Source organism: Rhinatrema bivittatum, chromosome 3, assembly GCF_901001135.1.
Source record: "Rhinatrema bivittatum chromosome 3, aRhiBiv1.1, whole genome shotgun sequence".
Lineage (NCBI taxonomy): Eukaryota > Metazoa > Chordata > Amphibia > Gymnophiona > Rhinatrematidae > Rhinatrema > Rhinatrema bivittatum.
Window position 1 is genome coordinate 275504558 of NC_042617.1, and position 19043 is coordinate 275523600.

Genomic DNA, 19043 nt, shown 5'->3' on the forward strand with positions numbered 1-19043 from the left:
ACGCTGTTCTTGTCTTTACACAGTTTATCACATTCTGCTATCAACTCTATTGTTTCCTCTTCTGACATTTAGATTTACATACTGTTCACTCAGCATTGAATTACCTCCATTTTGATTTTCCTGCTGATATTGATTTTATGTTATCCTTTGATTTATGTTCTGGTTTGCTCTTTTGAATTGTCGTCCTCATTTGCTTTCATTTGATGTTGTTCCTCTTATTTATAAAATTGATTTTATCCTTCTGTATGCTTTAATTGATTTTATTGATTCAATATTGATTTTCTTCTTGTGCTGTGACATTATATTGTGACTCCTCCTTCTTCATGTGCTTCACTCAGAGTCATAAGGGGGTAGATGTGAAATTATTTATTGGACCTGACATTAAAGGACTATTTTCTGGAACCTGGAGCAAACAATGGCTGAAGGAAAGTAGAATTGCTAAAGATAACCAGGCCTTGGTACAGATCTCAGGCAGATCATGTAGAAAACATCTGTTAGTAGGTAAAAATAATGGATAAATGTGCCAGAACCAACTCCCTTACCATCCCCACCTCTCTAGAAATTAATAGAAAAAAGAAGAAACTGCTATGGGTCATGTACATAATTCAGGCCGACTTGTGCCTGAATGCAGCTCGCCTTGAGCTACCAATGAAAAGGCACAGCTAAGTATGCAGTACATAAAAATATTAAAATAAACAGCAGCTCTTCTGATAAGGTATATAAGAAGGGGGATGGTCCTAAGGTACTTCGGAGCTCATCATGCAAAGTCACTGCAGCCCAGACTGGTCTGTGGTCTGTTGATGAACAGTTCCTGCCTGGTCAGTGGAGCAAATCATGGAACATGAGTAATCGTGTTATGTGCGCTGTAGCTTGGCATATCCCTTATTCCCTGATATATAGCTTCCCCTGAAGATCCCGAGTGTAACTAGGTACCACGAATGCTCTACTCTTCCAAAAACAGAACTTATTGTACAAGGCCCCGTCACCGTGATTATAACAAGTTAATAATCTAACAACCGTGTGGCAATTTTGTAGCACCCAAAACTTGTTCTTTCTTTATTTGATTGATATTCTGCTTTTCAATCACTGTCCCCAGAGAGATCACAATCTGAGGTAATGGAAAGTGAATTGATTTGCCCAAGATCACAAGGAATAGCAGAGGGGTTTGAATCCTGGCTTCCCTGGTTTGTAGCCCGCAGCTCTAATCACTAGGTTACCTCTCCCCTCTAGTTCTACATTGTGACCATTATAACCAGCACTATTATTAATCTCAGTACAATAAAAAATCACTAACAGAGAATCTGAGTTGCATTTCCTCTTTTCATTGACACTACCAATCACATGCTACATTTCTCCTGTGAGTAATAAAAATAGCCTTTACCGTTCATTCTCCATAATTTGGTTCCCCTTTCTCCAACAAGGGCCTCAGTAGGGTTGGGTGGCAGGGTATTAACTCCTGTCCATCCCCTATTGTACTGGTTCTCAGTCTCAGCCAGAAGGCCAAGATATCACATCAACACGTCTAAAAGTCAAGAACAATTAGTGCAATTCTGATAGTCATATTGCCCCTGGAGAAAACGTGCAGCTTTAGTAGGTTGTGAGAGCTTATAAAGGATCAGAATAAAGATGTTGCAGTAGAAATGCTCCGGAGACCTCACAGGTCCCTTCTTCAGAAGATGCATGTGTGTTTGTTTGTGTGGTCTCCAAAGCTCATGCTCAAAGCAGAAAACAGGAGCCGAGTCCTTCCTGAGCAGCTCGGAGCACTCAGCATGAATGGATGGTCCTAGAGGCCACAACAGCAGAAGACTGCAGAGAGGAGAGCAGGAAATGGCATCTTCTGGCCAGAAAGTATAGGAGTGGCTCTTAATTTTCAGAAAGTGGGGCTGCTTTAACCTGTGGCCAAAAGGGATGGTTGCCCCAGACCCAGCATAACAAGGGGACCCATAGCAGCAGCAGTATTAGAAGCAGCTTTCATCCAGCAGAGCAGCAGATTTTGAAGGCGTATGATGCCTGGCTTGCTGCTGCCTTCCTTTCTCGGAGTGCTGGGCTCTCCCGGCCATCTCTTGAGTTCCGCCTGGGTGGTGGCGCTGCCAGCATTACCCTCAAAATAAGTTGCTGCCTGCTGCGCCATGCATGCGTCCTGCTTCAACAAAATAAAAATGTATGCCTCATGTTGGTAACTGCTGCTACATAGTGCCTGCCCCCCCTCTGTCATCATCTCAGTTTCACAGGATCTGCAAAGTAGAATGTATACGCGTGAGAAAGAGAGTATGTATGTGTATGAGAGAGACAGTGTGTGTGTATGTGTTTGTGAGAAAAAGAGGGAGGGAAGGAGAAAGTTTGTGCCCTCCCCCCCACAATAATGTCAAGCTAACAGGTATGGAGAGTGGGGAATGTTTTTTTTTAACCTTTATTAGTTTTAATTATTGGGTGTTATTTGATGTGTCTGCTGTTTTGAAATATTTTATTGATGTCTAGGAAATTTTAAAAAGTTTTTAAATTCTTGGATGTTATTCTATTCATCAGCTGTTTTGAAATATTCTTTTTTCTTAGAATGGTTTTACTATTATGATTGATGTTTTACACTTCTTGATTGTCTTGTTTTTTGAGGAATGGTGCAGATTATTTTTTTTTTTAATTCTTTATTTCTCAATTTTCATGTCATGATACATTACGACAGATATACAGTAAATTTTTTCAGTCCTTATTTCAACATTTGACAATACTGTTTAGATTTCCAAAGAAAAAATTTTTAACTGAAAAATATACACCATAATCGTACAGCAAATGTTGCAAAACCACTCTTTTGTATAACTTCTTTTAGTGATAATTTAAAGGAATTTAAACCTGGGATCAATGGAAATCATTATTTAGGAGATTAAATAGGATAAACTAATTTCTATTACATATGGTACAGTTATTGCAGTTTCATTACAAAATGCCTGATACTTCAGGGTATTATTGGGGAAGAGGCAGTTGGCTCTCTTGCCCCTACAAATTGGGTTAGATGTTCTAATTGGGAGAAGATAAAAGTTTCATTTCCCCGCTTAATTATACATCGACAAGGGTATCTGAGCATATAGGAAAACCCTAGTGCAGTTACCCTTGATCTTAATGCCAGAAATTCTTTTCTTTTAATACGTGTAGAGGGAGCCAGGTCTGGGAAAATTTTAACATCTTGACCACAATAATTAACAGGAAATTTCTGAAAGTAAACTTTCATTAAATTACTCACATCAGCTGTAGTAATTAAAGAAACAATCAATGTACTTCGTTCTATTACCTGTAAGGTAGAGTTTTCTAAAAAACTTGTTAAATTACTAGGTATTGATACAACAGGATCTGAGGTTCTTTTCTTTACAAAAAAGCAAGAATTAATTGATGGAATACTATTTTCTGTAAATCCCAGAACCTCAGTGAAAAATCTTTTCAGGGACGTAAATGGGATTTCTCCCGCTATTTTAGGAAAATTTACAATCCTTACATTTAATTGTCTCATATTATTTTCAAGGATTTCCAAACGCTTTAAACATGCAATCTGGTCCTTTACAACTAAATTATTAACAGACTGCACAGTTCTTATATTATTTTCAACTTCATCTACTCTTGTTGACATTTCAGTAACTTGTCTTTGTGTACCATATAATTGTTGTTGTAAATTAGAGGATACCGAATCTATTTTCCCCTCCAACCTATTTACAGTGGCATTCAAACCACTTACCAGGTCCCAAATAGCCCCTAATGTGACCGTCTCTGGCCTAGTTGTTAAAGAAAGTCTATCCACAGGGTTCTCAGTTTGAGGGACGTTCAGATGTAAACCTGTAGACAATATAGCTGTTTCTTCTCCTCCAATGGAGGCAGGCTCAGTGGGATTCATCCCTGAGCTTTGTCCCGGAACAACTTCCTCAGATGTTACATTTTGCACCACTTTATCAGTGGGCAAAATTACTGCACCTCCTTCTGGATCGCTTTGAGGTGGAGGCGGTCTGTAATCAGGACTGAGGGAAATCTCATCCTGGGGAGTCTCCTTTCGAGGAGCTCCCAAAGGACTCACCGGAACCCTCTTTTCCTAACTGCTGCATAAAACGGTCTATCTCAAGTTGAAGTAATGAAGGTAAAGGTTCTGAGGGGAAAACCCTCACTTTGCCTTTTCGTTTAGCTGGCATAATAATACTTAAAGAAAGTTTATACCAGAATTCTAACTGAGAAAATACACGTTTTCTGTACCTTTATTTTCCTTGATCCCAGTCATTGGTCCGGCTTAGTCCGGATTGGACGGACTAACAGAGGAAGCCCTGCAGACGGACTCCAGATTATTTTTTTCATTGCATACAGTGATACAGAATCTAGCTTGTTGCTGTTTCCAGTTCAGTTTTTGTCTGCACGTTTCTATTTACTTTCTGGTCTGGGAGGATGTTATGTCAGACTGTTGGGTCCATGCCATCATTCGTCAGGGGTATAGTTTCAATTTCAATCGGCTCCCAGAGACCTCTCCTTCATGTCCATCTTGGGGTTCTTCCGCCCAGCAGGTCATCCTTCAAACGGAACTCTCTGCCCTTCTTGTAGCAGGCGCGGTAGAGCCAGTCCCTTGCCCGGGTCTATTTGAGGTACTTCCTCATTCCCAAGAGGAATAGCAGCTTGCGCCCCATCCTCGACCTCAGGGCGTTGAACAAGTTTCTCGCAAAAGAAAAGTTCAAAATGGTGTCTCTGGGCATGCTGATTCCCCTCCTCAAAAGAGGAGTCTGTTTTGCTCCCTCGACCTCAAAGAGGCTTACGCGCACATAGCCATTTTCCCCAACCACAGAAAGTATCTCCGCTTTGTGGTGGGGAATGCCCATTACAGTACAGGGTGCTACCTTTTGGGTTGACCTCAGCCCCCCCATGTCTTCATCAAATGCCTGGCAGTGATGGCGGCCTATCTCAGACATCAGGCAGTGCATGTTTTTCCGTACTTAGACGACTGGATGGTCGAGCGATTCCCATGCAGGGGCCCTGAGTGCTCTAGCCCTGACGGTGCATATGCTACAGGCCTTAGGGTTTGTTATCAACTATCCCAAGTCTATCCTCTGCCTGTCCCCTCAGCTGAACTTCATAGGGGCCAGGCTGGACATGGCGCAGGCAAAAGCATTTCTGCTCCGGGATCAGGCTCTCACCCTCTACTCACTAGCAGCCTTTGTCCGCAACAGCCGGCAGGTATCCGCCCTTCGTCTGCTAGGCCACATGGCGGTTTCCATCCATGTCACCCCTCTCGCCAGCCTGTGCATGTGGAGGGCTCAATGGACCTTGTGATCACAATGGCGACAGGCCTCCCAGGACCTCAAGACTCACGTCGCAGTCATGGAACTTCTGTGAGTGTCTCTGTCCTGATGGGAAGACCTCTCCAGTTTGAAGAGGAGACTTCCCTTCCAAACTGCTCCGCCTCAGGTGATCCTCACCACTGATGCCTCTCCTCAGGGCTGGAGAGCCCATGTGGATGGCATCCACACACAGGGTCTCTGGACTGCCTACAAAGCCTGCTGTCAGATAAACGTCCTGGAGCTTCAGGTGATCCGTTACACCTTGTTGGCATTCGCACAAGGAAGTCCTGATCCAGATGGACAACCAAGTAACGATGTGGTATATCAACAAGCAGGGTGGCACGAGCTCGTTCCTTCTTTGTCATGAGACGGAGCAAGGGTGGTCCTGGGCCCTGTCACAGGGGCTATCTCTGCAAGCGACATACCTGCCGGGACTCTGAACGTGCTAGCAGATCGCTTAAGTCAGTCCTTCCAGCCACACGAATGGTCTCTCAACCCGGTGGTAGCGACTAAGCTATTTCGCCGGATGTGGACCTCTTTGCCTTCCCACACAACTACAGGGTGAGCAGGTTCTGCTCCCTGTAGTCGGTGGGCAGACATATGACTTTAGATGCCTTCTCCCTCCACTGGGAGAGGGCCTGCTGTATGCATACCCCTCTCTACCTCTCCTGTTGAAGACACTGCTAAAGCTTCAGCAGGACATAGGGATCATAATCCTTGGGCACCCTTTTGGCCCCGACAAGTCTGGTTCCCGCTTCTGCAGGACCTGTCAGTGCAGGCCCCCACCCGGCTGGGGATGGTGCCAAATCTCATCTCACAGAATCAGGGCACCCTGCACCATCCGAACCTCCAAGCTTGGCTCTGACGGCTTGGGTGTTGAGCGCATAGTCCTTCAGCCCTTGGCCCTCTTGGACTGTGTCTCTCAGGTGCTGGTGGCATCTTGGAAGCCCTCCACCAGGAAGTCCTACAGCTTAAAGTGGAAATGATTTTCCATCTGGTGTGCAGGGTATGGCTTGGATCCTTTCTCATGTCCCCTTCCCCAGCTGTTGGACTAACTGTGGCACCTCTCCGAGTCTGGGCTTCAAACCAGCTCGGTCAGGGTTCACCTTAGCGCTATCAGTGCGTACCATCAGGATGTCGCTGGCACGCCCATTTCGGTGCAGCCTTTAATTGGCCGTTTCATGTGGGGCCTCCTCCAGGTGAAGCCCCCTCTTCGGCCTCCTGTTGCATCTTGGGAACTCAATGTTGTCCTGGTACAGCTCATGCGCCCTCCCTTTGAGCTGTTGCAATCCTGTGATCTGAAGTTCCTCACCTGGAAAGTTATATTCCTGGGGGTGATCACTTTGGCTCGTAGAGTCAGTGAGTTTCAGGCTCTGGTTACGTACCCGCCATATGCGAGGTTCTTCCACAATCGTGTGATCTTGCATACGCATCCTAAGTTTCTGCCCAAGGTTGTGACTGATTTCCACCTCAATCAGTCCATCGTGTTTTACCCACCTTCTTTCCGAGGCCTCATTCCCACCCAGGGGAATGGGATTTTCATACCTTGGACTGCAAAAGGGCCTTGGCTTTCTATTTAGATTGCACAGCCGACCGCAGGCAGTCCACTCAGCTCTTTGTGTCCTTTGATATCAACAGGCTGAGAACAGTGGTGGGTAAACAGACGTTGTCTAACTGGCTTAGCCTTCTGCTATGCGCAGGTGGACCTTTTGCTAGCCGGCAGAATAAAGGCTCACTCTGTGGAGCTATGGCGATGTCAGTGGCCACTTGCATGCAGTCCCCATCGTCGAAATTTGCCAAGCCGCAACATGGAGTTCTCTTCACACGTTTGCAGCTCATTACTGCTTGGACAAAGATGGGCGTCAGGACAGTGCCTTCAGTCAATCCGTCCTGCGCAACCTGTTCCAGACCTGAACCCAACTCTTCCTGTTTATGCCTCTTGTGGGAACCAGATAGTCCCCTACCAACCCACAGCGCCGCAGTTGTTGTGCCCGTTGGCACCTTGTTCGGTCGCTGTTGGTCTCTCCTGATAACAGGGATAGTTTGGAGCTTGATATTCACCCACATTTGAGGACTACCATCCTGCTTGTCCTAGGAGAAAGTGCAGTTGCTTACCTGTAACAGGTATTCTCCTAGGACCGCAGGATGTTAGTCCTCAGGAATCCTGCCCGCCACCCCGCGGAGTTGGGTTCCCTTACACTTTGTTGTTTTACTTTTTCGCTCGTATTTTTCATCTATGTTATGAGACTGAAGGGGGACCTTGCGTGGACGTGCAGATAGTGGCATGCTGGGCATGCTCAGTCTGCTGGTCAAAGCTTCTAGAAACTTTGACAAAAGTTTTCCTTGCTGGGCTCCATCGGATGAAGTTACCCACATGTGAAGACTAACATCCTGCGGTCCTAGGAGAACACCTGTTACAGTAAGCAACTGTGCTTTCTGCTAAGCGTATAGCTTCTCTGTAGGGGGTCTGTGTAAGTAATGATTTAGTCATTTAAGGCATTGCTTTAATACACATTTTGTAATAGTATAACTTTTCAATCTGGATAAAACAAAAGGGGGCCCATACACAAAAGTTTGCCCAGGGTCCCATAAGTGCTTAAAGTGGCTCTGCCAGAAAGTAAAACATCAGCCAGCACAGCGTTAGCCTGCTGAAAGTTACCATTCAGGTAAAAGAATAGAAAGAGTTAATGCATCCTGGATTCCTTTGCCATCATTACTGCTGAGATTAAGTGCTGGCCCAGATGTTTACTTCAGCAAAAAAAAAAAAAAAAGCCAAGACATTGCAACCAGCAGATGAAAGTAAGAGTGAGTGTGGCTGTGTCGCATGACTTTCTTCTCTTCCAGTTTACATTTTGATCTCTCTTGACATCTTGTGACTGATGCTGGTACTGCAGCCTCACAGTGAGGGGTTGGAAGGCTCTTTTCGTGGTTCCTCTAGGGGCCACAGTCTAGGTATTGATAACCATTTCTGTGCTGCGCTGCTACCATGGATTACAAAGGGGTGTAAGACCAGATCTCCTCGCTGAAATCCAACCTGATGTGGAACACTGGGTGTGAGAGCCAGAGTGGCCAACTCATGACATTTGTTACTGTCCACCAGATTTTTTAGTCTAATTGTTTTGAGAGACACATGTTTTACTGGTGCTAGTTTGTACACAGCTGGACTTAATATGCTGAGATTCATCCCCTTTATGCACCAAGATGTAGTCTCCAACTTTCACATGGTGTAGCCCCCAGAACCCACCAGCACCAGAGAGAGAAAGAAGCACTCACTCATGAGGTTTTTTTACTGACATGAAATTATTTTTACAGACATTTTTTTTTCCTATCATTAAATATACGGACAGTTGGCAACCCTGCAGTAAGCTGTCCAGCCCTGGAGTGTCATTAATAAAATGACTTTAGATGACTCCCTCCCGCCCCCCATAATTTGTGTACAGTATCGGCTTTGTCATATTCTGCCTCAAGTAACTCTCAGAATTTAAAAAAAAAATGTCGACTCCCAGCCTGTTCTCTATAAGAAAAGACCAATGATCTAATTGCTTTTCTTTTTTTTACCTTTATAGCATCTCGATCTGTTTCTCCCTCTTTTTTACCTCCCTTCCTGATGCTATGTCATTCTCCTTTTCTCCTCCGTCTCTTCTGAGATTCCTTTCTGCTTTGATTCCCTTCGGCTTCACCTAACCTGCCCTGGGCTGGGACTAGGAGTTCACTTCTTTCTCTCACCACAGGAGTCTGCGGGACATTTCGCTGAGAGAGAGGTTTGCTCTGTCATCATGATTCATTCCCCCTGGTCAATATTATATTGACTTGCAGTAAGGAGGTTCTGTGAGAGAAGGAGGAACAGGAGGAGGGCGAGAGGGAGAAGAAGACTGTGTGAGGAAGAGAGGCAGACGGAGAAAGACAAAAGGAAGGGGAGAGAGAGTGAATGAGAAAGAGAGTGAGCTTTGCTTACCTGCTTGAAGGGACCCAGCTCATCATGTACTGAAGGAGAAACTGCAGTCGTCCAAAGAAGAAAAGGAGACATTGGAAATTAAGAGGAACGGCAGAGGAACAGGGGGAAAAAAATAAAAAGGAAACCCCTAAACAATCTTAAGACCCCGGAACCAACTCATCCAGACATGATAGCAACCACCCAGCAGAACATCACACCTGCCCGGGTAAGCAACTTCTTTGCCTTTTGCTGTGTGGGTTGCTCTTGTCTTGTGCTGGCTCTGATCTGGTGAAATATTCCAGGGAATTCAGGGCAGCCACAGACAGTGGTCTGTGCAAGGACTGTGGGTGGCTTCCCGCTGGGGCTGTCCCCCTCCGAGTCACATCCCCCGCTCATTACCGCTCTGCCAGGCTGATGAACATACCTGGCCTTCAGCTCCCTCTACAAAGTCTTTTAATATCATGAAAGGATTAGCTTCGCTAGACCTAATGGATGTATAGTAAATCCCTGTACACTCACACACACACTCCATGACACACATCCCTGTACATACACTTATTCTACTACTATTGCACATCTTTGTGTATACACACCTATACCTCTCTACACTTACATGTATACAGTCACACATATACAAACTCTCACACATCTATTCATACATCCACGCATGTTCAGAAACACATGCACAACATAGCTCAAAACGTGCTCACACAGACACATTTACACACGCATGCATTTGTGCTGACTCCCAAACAACTATTGCATAATTCACAGGTTTAAGTCACACATAGTTGGATGGAATCACACACACACACACATGAGTCGTTGCCTACACTTCACTGACTGCTGTTACTATTCAGTAGCCCCGTTCTGGTGATAGTGAGAGTGCAAGGAAAAACTTCTGCATTAAAGCGTTTGAAGACAAAGCAGATCTGGGAAACAGTTTTCACCAGCAATATGAAGAAATTCCCTACACTGCAGCTGGATTTAGCCCTGTTGCCTCTCACTAGAATGCCCTGTTTGGCTGCACCTCCCTGCACCGATCCCAGGAAAGGCGTCTGGTCACTGGGTTTAGAATTTCACATCCTACAAACCAGTTTAACCTATGTCCCTGAGTCAATTCATATGAATTAACAAAGACTTCAGTACTAGGGATGTGCAGCCCAGAAAATGTTTGGTTTGATTCACTTTTTCATTTTAGAGGGTTGGGAGTTCACTTTTTCATTTAATTTAATTTTTTTTTTTTTGTTCAGTTTGTTTCTCGAACCCCAAAAAACTTTAAACTCCACCCCCAAAAACAAAAAAACCCCCAAAACACCAAATCGGGCCTACCGAGGCCCTGCAACTTCTAACCTACCCCCCAAAACATACCCGGGGCCTGAGCCTACTCAGCTGGGCTAAGCCGGATCCATCTAGGACTCCTGAACCCCTCCCTCTCCCCCAGTACCGGGGCCAGGCACCAATGTTCCCTCTAATTTTTGAAAGGCTACGTGTGCTCTTTTGTGCAACTGTTTCTAAGCCAAGTTCAAATTTGTGCGCTATGAGCCAGTATAAAAATAATGCAAATAATAATCGGGGATTTTGTATGCACACTATATTTTGCCCTGTGTGCAGGGTTCACGCCCTGTGTGGCCGTGCTTAGAGGGATCAGTGCCGGGGATCCCGCTCCCACAGGTCCAGGTAAAAATGAAGAAAAGGGCAGGAGCCAAGCCACTCATTTGTTCCTGCCCTGCATGCCAGTGACTTAAAAATGGCACTAGTGGCCCTGAGACTGGCACCATAGGGACATTACTTCCTCTCTGGTCTCAGGGCCGTCTGTGCCATTTTTAAATATCCCGGCATGTAGGGCAGGAAAGAGTGAGGGACTTTGTTCCTGCCCTTTTCTTTATGTTTCACTGTACCCAGAGGAATGGATGTGGTGGCTAGGGAAGGAGGTCCCTGGGCCCGACACAGGGTTCCAGGGGGCAGAAGGGGCCTAGGGAGGCCTGGCTGAACCCAGCTGGGTAGGCCCGGGCCATGGAATTTCCTTAAAGGGGTGGGACGGATGTCGGAGAGGCCCGACTAAGCATGCCAAGGCACAGAAATGTCTTGGGGGATGGAAGGGGCAATGGAGAACCTCGGGGAAGCCCATTTTTAAAAAAAATATTTTAATACGAAACAAAAATACCTGAACATTTTTGGGTATTTTTGTGAGAGGTTATTTTCAGTTTGTTCCATTAGGAATGAACCAAAAACGGCCTCGTTCATCCTGTTTTCCGCAATCATGCAAAGCCGATGCACATCGCTATTCAGCACCACTGCTGCTACTATAGGGGATTCTGACAGTCAGTGAGCAGTGCTGAGGGTGCAACCCCTCCAGCCCGAGAGTCGGGGAGAGTGCCTTGAGCCACCTAGGCACGCCGACTGGAGAGAGGGGATGACAAATATATAGGATCATTCATCAAAATGTGTTATGGCGTTAACGCATGCGATAAAGCATTAACGCATGCAATAATGCATGCAACAGTTATGATATCGCATGGCGTGAATGCAAATTTTTTGAAGGGGTGGGATTGGGGAGGGGTTTGGGTGGGATTAATGAAAATGAGGGGCACTATCACACCATGCAATGTTCTCTCACCCTAGCTTGATGGACTCTATAGCAGGGTACTATCAAGCTAGGGCGAGAGAACTATTGTAGAAATCTCATCTTTGTGAGACTTTCCTCACTCCAAATGACTTCAAATCTTCACTGAGGTGTACTGTGCTGTTCGTACCCTAAACCACCACCAAAACTGTGCTGTTCGTACCCTAAACCACCACCAAAACCTCACCTCTAGTTATTACCTGCCCCTCCTATAATGATATACCGTTGATAGCTGACTATTGTGAAGTCTCCTCCTCTTACAGGGAGAGAGTAAGTAAAATGCAAAAGGAGAGAACCAAAACGATCTTCTTAGAAGAACAATAGACTCCACTCTAGGCAGGGCATGCCCCCTAAAACCAAGTTGGGATATAAGTCACACAAAGTAGAGTCCTGTAACCCGGGTCAGAGATTAATTAGAAGGCATTCTAACAGCATGCTGAGTCACGGGTGTCTTGAATCAGTGGAAAGAAGGCCTCCTAACAAAAAGCTGCAGTTTCAGGTCTGTATGGGGTAAAGCAGAAGAGGGCCCCTAACAGCATGCTGGGATAGGAGGGGGTCACACAGAGGATAATCCCTAGCACCAAGACAAGTGCATAGGAATCAAGGGATGCCCAGGCAGAAGGGAGGTTAGATGCAGGGCAGAGAGAAACATGCAGATGTACAGTGCCAGGGAAGGAAATGGAATGAAGAGAGCAGAGGGTAAAAGGAGGGGGGGGGGGGGATCAGGGGAGGGAGAGCATCGAAGCTTGTCTAATGGTGATTAGAAAGTTCCACTGCCTTTGACAGCATTTCGATAATGAGTCCATTAGCCTGAGCAGCCACAAACAGCTCCCAAGGGATCAATCTCCATTCAGAGAAAATGATCCTGTTACAACCGTTTCCATGAGCCCTGCACATTTATCCACCTACACACAAACAGGAACACAAAGACTCACAACCACACCAGCACAGGCCCACACTAGAATTCACAGAGCCTGCGGTCCCAGCTTCTCCCAGCAGGAGGTGCTGTAGGAAGTCTTAGTTTGAGTTTCTTCCACAAATGCTCCGGCACAGGAGGAGGCTCATGCATAAAATGGGAAAGCTGGGTGTGGATCCCGAGGTGGTGCAATGGATTAAACTGACTGACTAACAGACCACAGCCTGTTGTGGTAGATGGCACTTACTCTAATGAGATAAGTGGAGTGCTTCGAGGACCGGTTTCTGATCGGTATCTTTGTGAGCCACATTGCAGAGGGGTTAGAAGGTAAGGGCTTGTCTTTTATGGATGAGACTAAGATCCAAAACAGAGTGGACACCCCTGAAGGAGTAGAGAGAATGAGAAGTAATCTAAGAAAACTCAAAAGAGCGGTCAAAGGTTTGGCAGCTGGGATTCAATGCCAAGAAAATGCAGAGTCATGCATCTGGGGTGAAAAAATTCAAAGGAGTTGTATGTGATGGGCGGGGCGGGGGAGGGGGCGAAAAACTGATATGCACAGAACGGGAGAGAGACCTTGGGGCAATAGTGTTTGAGGATCTGAAAGTAGTGAAGCAAAGTGACAAGGCAGTGGCTAAGGCCAAAGGGATACTGGGCTACATAGAGGCATAACCGGCAAAAAAAAGGAGGTGATAATGCCCTTGTACACTTTGGGGTAGATTTTATAAAGTTGCGCATGCGCGTCCATGTGCGCATGCTACCTGGCGCATGCACATGGATGCCCAATTTTATAACATGCGTGCACAAGTGTGCGCATGTTATAAAATCGGGGGTTGGCGCGTGCAAGGGGGTGCACAATTGTGCAACTTGCGTGCGCCGATGCCTGTGGCCTTCACCTGTTCCCTCCCAGGCTTTATAGGGAACAGGTGAAGACCACAGGCATCGGCGCACGCAAGTTGCACAATTGTGCACCCCCTTGCATGCGCCAACCCCCGATTTTATAACATGCGTGCACACCTGTGCACGCATGTTATAAAATTGGGCATCCATGTGGAAATCGGAGCGGCCTGGGAGGGAACAGGTGAAAGCCACTGGCATCGGCGCGCAAGTTGCACAATTGTGCACCCCCTTGCGAATGCCAACCCCCGATTTTATAACATGCGCACACCGGAGTGGCCTGGGAAGGAACTTTCCAACCCCCTAACCTAACCTCCCTTCCCCTTCCCCTAACCCTCCCGTCCCCTAGCCCTCACCTAGACCCCTCTCCGACCTTTATCTTACCTGTTGCGCCTGCCTTTGGGCAAATGGCCGCTGTGCCAGGAGCCTCTGACCCCACCCTGCCCCCTCCCTGCCCCTTTTTCGAAGCCCCGGGACATAGGCACGTCCCGGGGCTTTACACGCGTCGCCGGGCCTTTCTAAAATAGGCCCGGCACGCGTAACCCCACCTATGCGCATAGGCTTTTTAAAATCCGGCCCTTTATGTATATTGTATTTGTTTTTCTGTTATCTGCATTGAACATCAACCTATGGAAATTGTGGAATATGTGAAAATAAACAAATAAATAAATAAATATATGCAGGTCCTTGGTGAGGCCTCACCTGGAGTACTGTGTTCCATTCTGGAGCCCGTATCTCAAAGGAGATAGAGACAGGATGGAGGCGGTCCAGAGAAGGGCGACCAAAATGGTGTGGGGTCTTCAGAGAAAGACTTATGAGACTGGAAGACCTAAATATGTATTCCCTGGAGGAGAGGACAGATGGGGAAGATATGAAGCAGACTTTTATATCTTAAAGATATAAATGATGTACGAGAACGAAATCTTTTCGATGGAAAGGAAGCTGTAAAACCAGGGGTGATGTCATGAAAATCCAAGGGGGAAGACTCAGGAACAATATCAGGAGTTGTTTCTTCACGGAAAGGGCGATGGATGCAGGGAACATCCTCCCGGAAGGAGGGGGGGGGGGGGGGGTGAGGATGAGAATGGTAACAGAATTCAGAAGGACATGGGGTAAACACAGAAAATCCTTAATAGCTAAAGGATGGAAATGAAGAAATGGGGCAGATTGGATAGGCCATAGGGCCGTTTTCTGCCGTCGTGTTTCTATGTTTCATTGTGACCTGTGCTAACTTTAGGTGTAACCTTTCGGCATGGGAGTAACGTGCACGAAGTGGTATTTGCAACCCTAAACTACTTGCTGTGCAGACTGGATGGACCATTTGGGTTTTATCTTCCGTCATTTACTATCGAGCTGATGCAATATAGGTGTGCATGATTGAGCGCCCATGTGCTGATCCACCTCTCCGGGGTGCCCAATGCTACATGCAAATGGGCTGCCATGGTAAAAAGGAGGCGCTAGGAGATCATATGATGCAATGAGCAGAAAGGACGTGTTTTCCTCGTGCTCCGGGTGCCTTCCCTCTGAAAACGCCTCCAACAGCAAGCATTTAAGATTATTTTTACTCTCAAACATCAATATCACAGCAAGACACTTGGGCGATAACCACTTTTTTAAGGGACGGTATGTCTACTTTTTTAAGGGACGGTATGTCTACTTGCCCCACCAGAAAAGAAAAAGACAAGCTGTGCAAACCCGACTCTAAAATGGCCGCCACAGCACCAGCAGTACAAGATGGGGCCTGAAATGACTCAGCGGTAGCGACGATTACTACCACTGTCGTGGCAGCACTAAACTCCTGCTTCGACGAAATTTCGTCGCAACTTGCTGAAGTTAAGAACTCGCTTGCTGACTACAATTCATGGCATGGACATAGTTGACAGCCGGGTGAGCATCATGGAGGACGACACCTTAGCCCTGCAAGTCAAAATGGCGAATTTGGAAAAATCTGTGGCGGCCCAAGACTCAAAAATAGAAGACTTGGAGAACAGATCAAGGCGGTCAAACTTGCGGTTCATGGGGTTTGCTGAGCAGATCGTCGAGGCAAATTTATCTAATTTGATTGAAACCTGGCTCCCGACGGAACTTGGCCTACCAAAATTAGTGGAGCACCTGAAAATTGAACGGGCCCATCGTGTCGGAGCTGTAGCAGTAGATAGAAAATCGCCGAGAGTTGTGGTGGCAAAATTACTGAACTATGCACATAAGGTGAGACTTCTGCAGGCATCCCACAAAAAAAAAAAAAGGAGCTTCAACATGAAGGGAAGCACCTGCTGATATCCCAGGACTTTTCCACTAAAGTCTCACAGCTCCGGCGTGCATTTTCAACCATCTGTACCAATCTGGTAAACCGCAAACTGCGTTTCGCGCTACTATACCCAGCAAGATTAAAAATTTGGATCGAGAATAGGATAACATTTTTCAAAACACTGAAAGCAGCTGAAGAATTCCTTCAGGAAAGCACACCATGATGGGTGGATGTGAGTTATTTACAATGTTATCTTCCATAGCCTTGTAAGTGGACTCTACTATCTAATGGTGATGTCGCGGATTTACTTTCACTTCAAGACTACAGGTTTAAGGACTCATACACTAACCAAAGGACTAAGGTCTCATGGCGGGGAACATCAATGGAGGAGGGAAGGCACCCACGTGCTCTAAGCTGATCTCCAATGGAGGGATTTTTGCCCTCTGGCACTAGGGATTATACTGGGGGAGGAGGGGGAAGGGGGAGGGGGGATGTTGAGAGGGGGGGGGGGGATACCAGGCGATCTCCAAGAGGGAATAGCAGAGATGCACTGATCCATGTCTTACTAAGGTTCCTGTACCAAGTAAGAATGGCTATTTTGTGGTTTACTGTCATAGGACTTGTTTATAGTTTTGTGTCTAGTACTGGGTCCTGTAGTGCAACAGTGTTACATAGAAAGTATGTAGGTCACTGCTTTACTCACTTGTCAATATGAACCCATAGCTAAATCTGTCTCTTTTCAGCAGCAATGGGCTATCGCTGATCTCAGGGGCCGCTATATTATCATAGAAGGCCTTCTATTCGGGAAATTAACCATTTTGACCTCTATATTCGGACCCAATTAATATGACCATAGGTTTTTCTCAGAGATTGTGTCCCAGATAATGTCTCTTAACCAAGCGCCAATTGTGGTAGGAGGCGATTTTAACTCTGTGGCAGACCCTGTCTTAGATTGCTCCTCCCAAGCTCCCGGGAGATCTTTGGGTCCGAACAAAGGCATTCTCTTCCTATGTGACTCCTTGCAGTTATTAGACTCATGGCGAGTGTTAAATCCGGGAAGTAAGGATTTTACCCATAATGCATGAGTTGCAATCTCAAAAGCTCGGCTTGACTATATTTTAACAGCTGATTCTTTGTTTACACAACTCCAGAGCTCAGGTATAGAACCCTTGGTAGTTTCGGATCACTGCCCGGTGTCCTGTGTCCTGAAGAGGCCTGGAATTTTCTGAAACCCAGCAAATTGGAAACTGCCATTGTGGCTAGTCCAAGACAAAGACTTTAGATAATTTCTGATTTCCAAATGGAGGGAATATGAAAAACATAATATATAACATCTCGCCCAGTTGCTACATCTCTGTCACTATCACAAATTTGTGGACCCCATTCTGGTGGGCTTCGTTGCAGAGAAGGCGTTCGACAGAGTCTCCTGGTCCTTTCTTATGCATGTCCTGGACAAGATGGGTTTCTCAGGTTTCTATCTTCAGGCTATCCAGGTTCTCTACTCTAACCCCGGGTGGAAGGGTCATGGCGAATGATTGTTTGTCAACCCCTCTCCTTTTAACAAGATGCACTCGCCAGGGATGTCCAATGTCACCACTATTATTTATTTTATCTCTGGAACCCCTAGTGCATGCTCTTCAAAGGTTCTTGAATACTGCCACTACCCACAATAGTACCATCTTACCGAACACATTTTTGTTCACTGATGACATCCTGCTCTTTGTCCCTCAAGCACGCACTCTTCTACCAAGCATTCTGGGTCTATTTGAAACCTTTGGCTCCTTTTCAGGCCTCAAATTAAACTTAGATAAGTCTGAAGTATTAGACATATTAGGTCACTTACAAGCAATCTGGCCAGAACTCCCTCTACGCTGGGTAAATAATTCGATGAAATATTTGGGAATTTATCTCCAAAGGGACACTGCTCAATGGTATGCACTGAATATCCCACCTATTATAGAATATATCCAAAAATTGAGTGTGGGATGGATGGTCCTTCCTCTTTCTTTAATGGGATGTATAGCGCTCTTTAAGATGTCTCTCCTTCCAAAATTTCATTATGTATTACAAATGCTACCTCTTGCTATTACCCCTCCGATCTACGTAACCTAAACAGACTGAGTACCTCTTTCCTGTGGAAAACTCGTAGGGCGAGAATAGCACTTCGGAAACTAAGGATTCCTGTGAATGCGAGGGAGTGGGGTTTCCCAAAGATACAACTTTGGTGCACTCTGGTCAGTCGGAGACTGGATTTTCGGCAGTAATCGCTATTCGGATATGCAGCTGGATCGCCAATTAGCAAAACCCTTAGACTTACGTTTTGTAGTACATGCGGGTCCGACTGATCTCCCTGCACATCTGAATACAAATATCCTGGTGAGATATGCCCGGTTTGGCTGGTGTGCTACTCGTAAGAGGATGTCGCTCCCTTGGAAGATGTCATTATTAATGCCCTTATGTGGAAATCCCAAATTTATCCCAGGCCAAGAAGGGAAGTTTTACTCCAACGTTACACAACAGGGTCCTTCTACTTTTTCGTATTTCATTGATCCATAGACCCAAAAGATATACCCCTTCTCTAAATGTCAGGACTTATTTGGGTTTCGTCCAAATAACATTCTCTGTTACTTTCAAATTGCAAGCTTTATCGCCAAGCATTTTGGAACAAACACCTCCACCTACAGTTCAAGTCCCTTTTAGAGACTATTGGCCTTGTTCCGAGGCAGGAAACAGTCCCTGGCCAATATATACAAATTGTTACAGGCATTGGTTCCTTATGGAGTACTGAGGGTCTTGGCTGAGCTCTGGAATCAGGAATTGGGTTCTGACAAAGATGAAGAGGACTTACTAGAGGCTTTAACTATCTTTTGTAAAGCTATACCTTCGGTTGGCATGAGGGAACAATACCTAAGGGTAATACATAGAATTACTATCTCACCTCTCAGAACCTTTCGGATGCGAATTATCTCTTCCCCAAAATGTTTCAAGTGCCCAGAGGCCCAGGCTTTGCTAGGCCATGGGATGTGGGAATGCCCCCCCCCAATACAAGGATTTTAGAATTCGGCTCTGGGCTATCTGACAGGGATCTTGGGGTGCCCTCTCCCAAAGACAGCCTCTGTAGCTATACT

At 45.9% G+C, this 19043-nt stretch overlaps 1 protein-coding gene across 2 annotated transcripts in view; it reads left to right on the top strand.

Annotated features, from left to right (window-relative positions):
* Window positions 1-19043, top strand: part of LOC115087471 (inactive dipeptidyl peptidase 10-like) — a 135520-nt gene that overhangs the window by 40885 nt on the left and 75592 nt on the right. For both annotated transcript variants that reach the window (XR_003855531.1, XM_029594695.1), the window contains exon 3: window positions 9029-9457. The gene's annotated coding sequence lies outside the window, so the exon portion shown is untranslated. The remainder of the gene's footprint in view (window positions 1-9028; window positions 9458-19043) is intronic.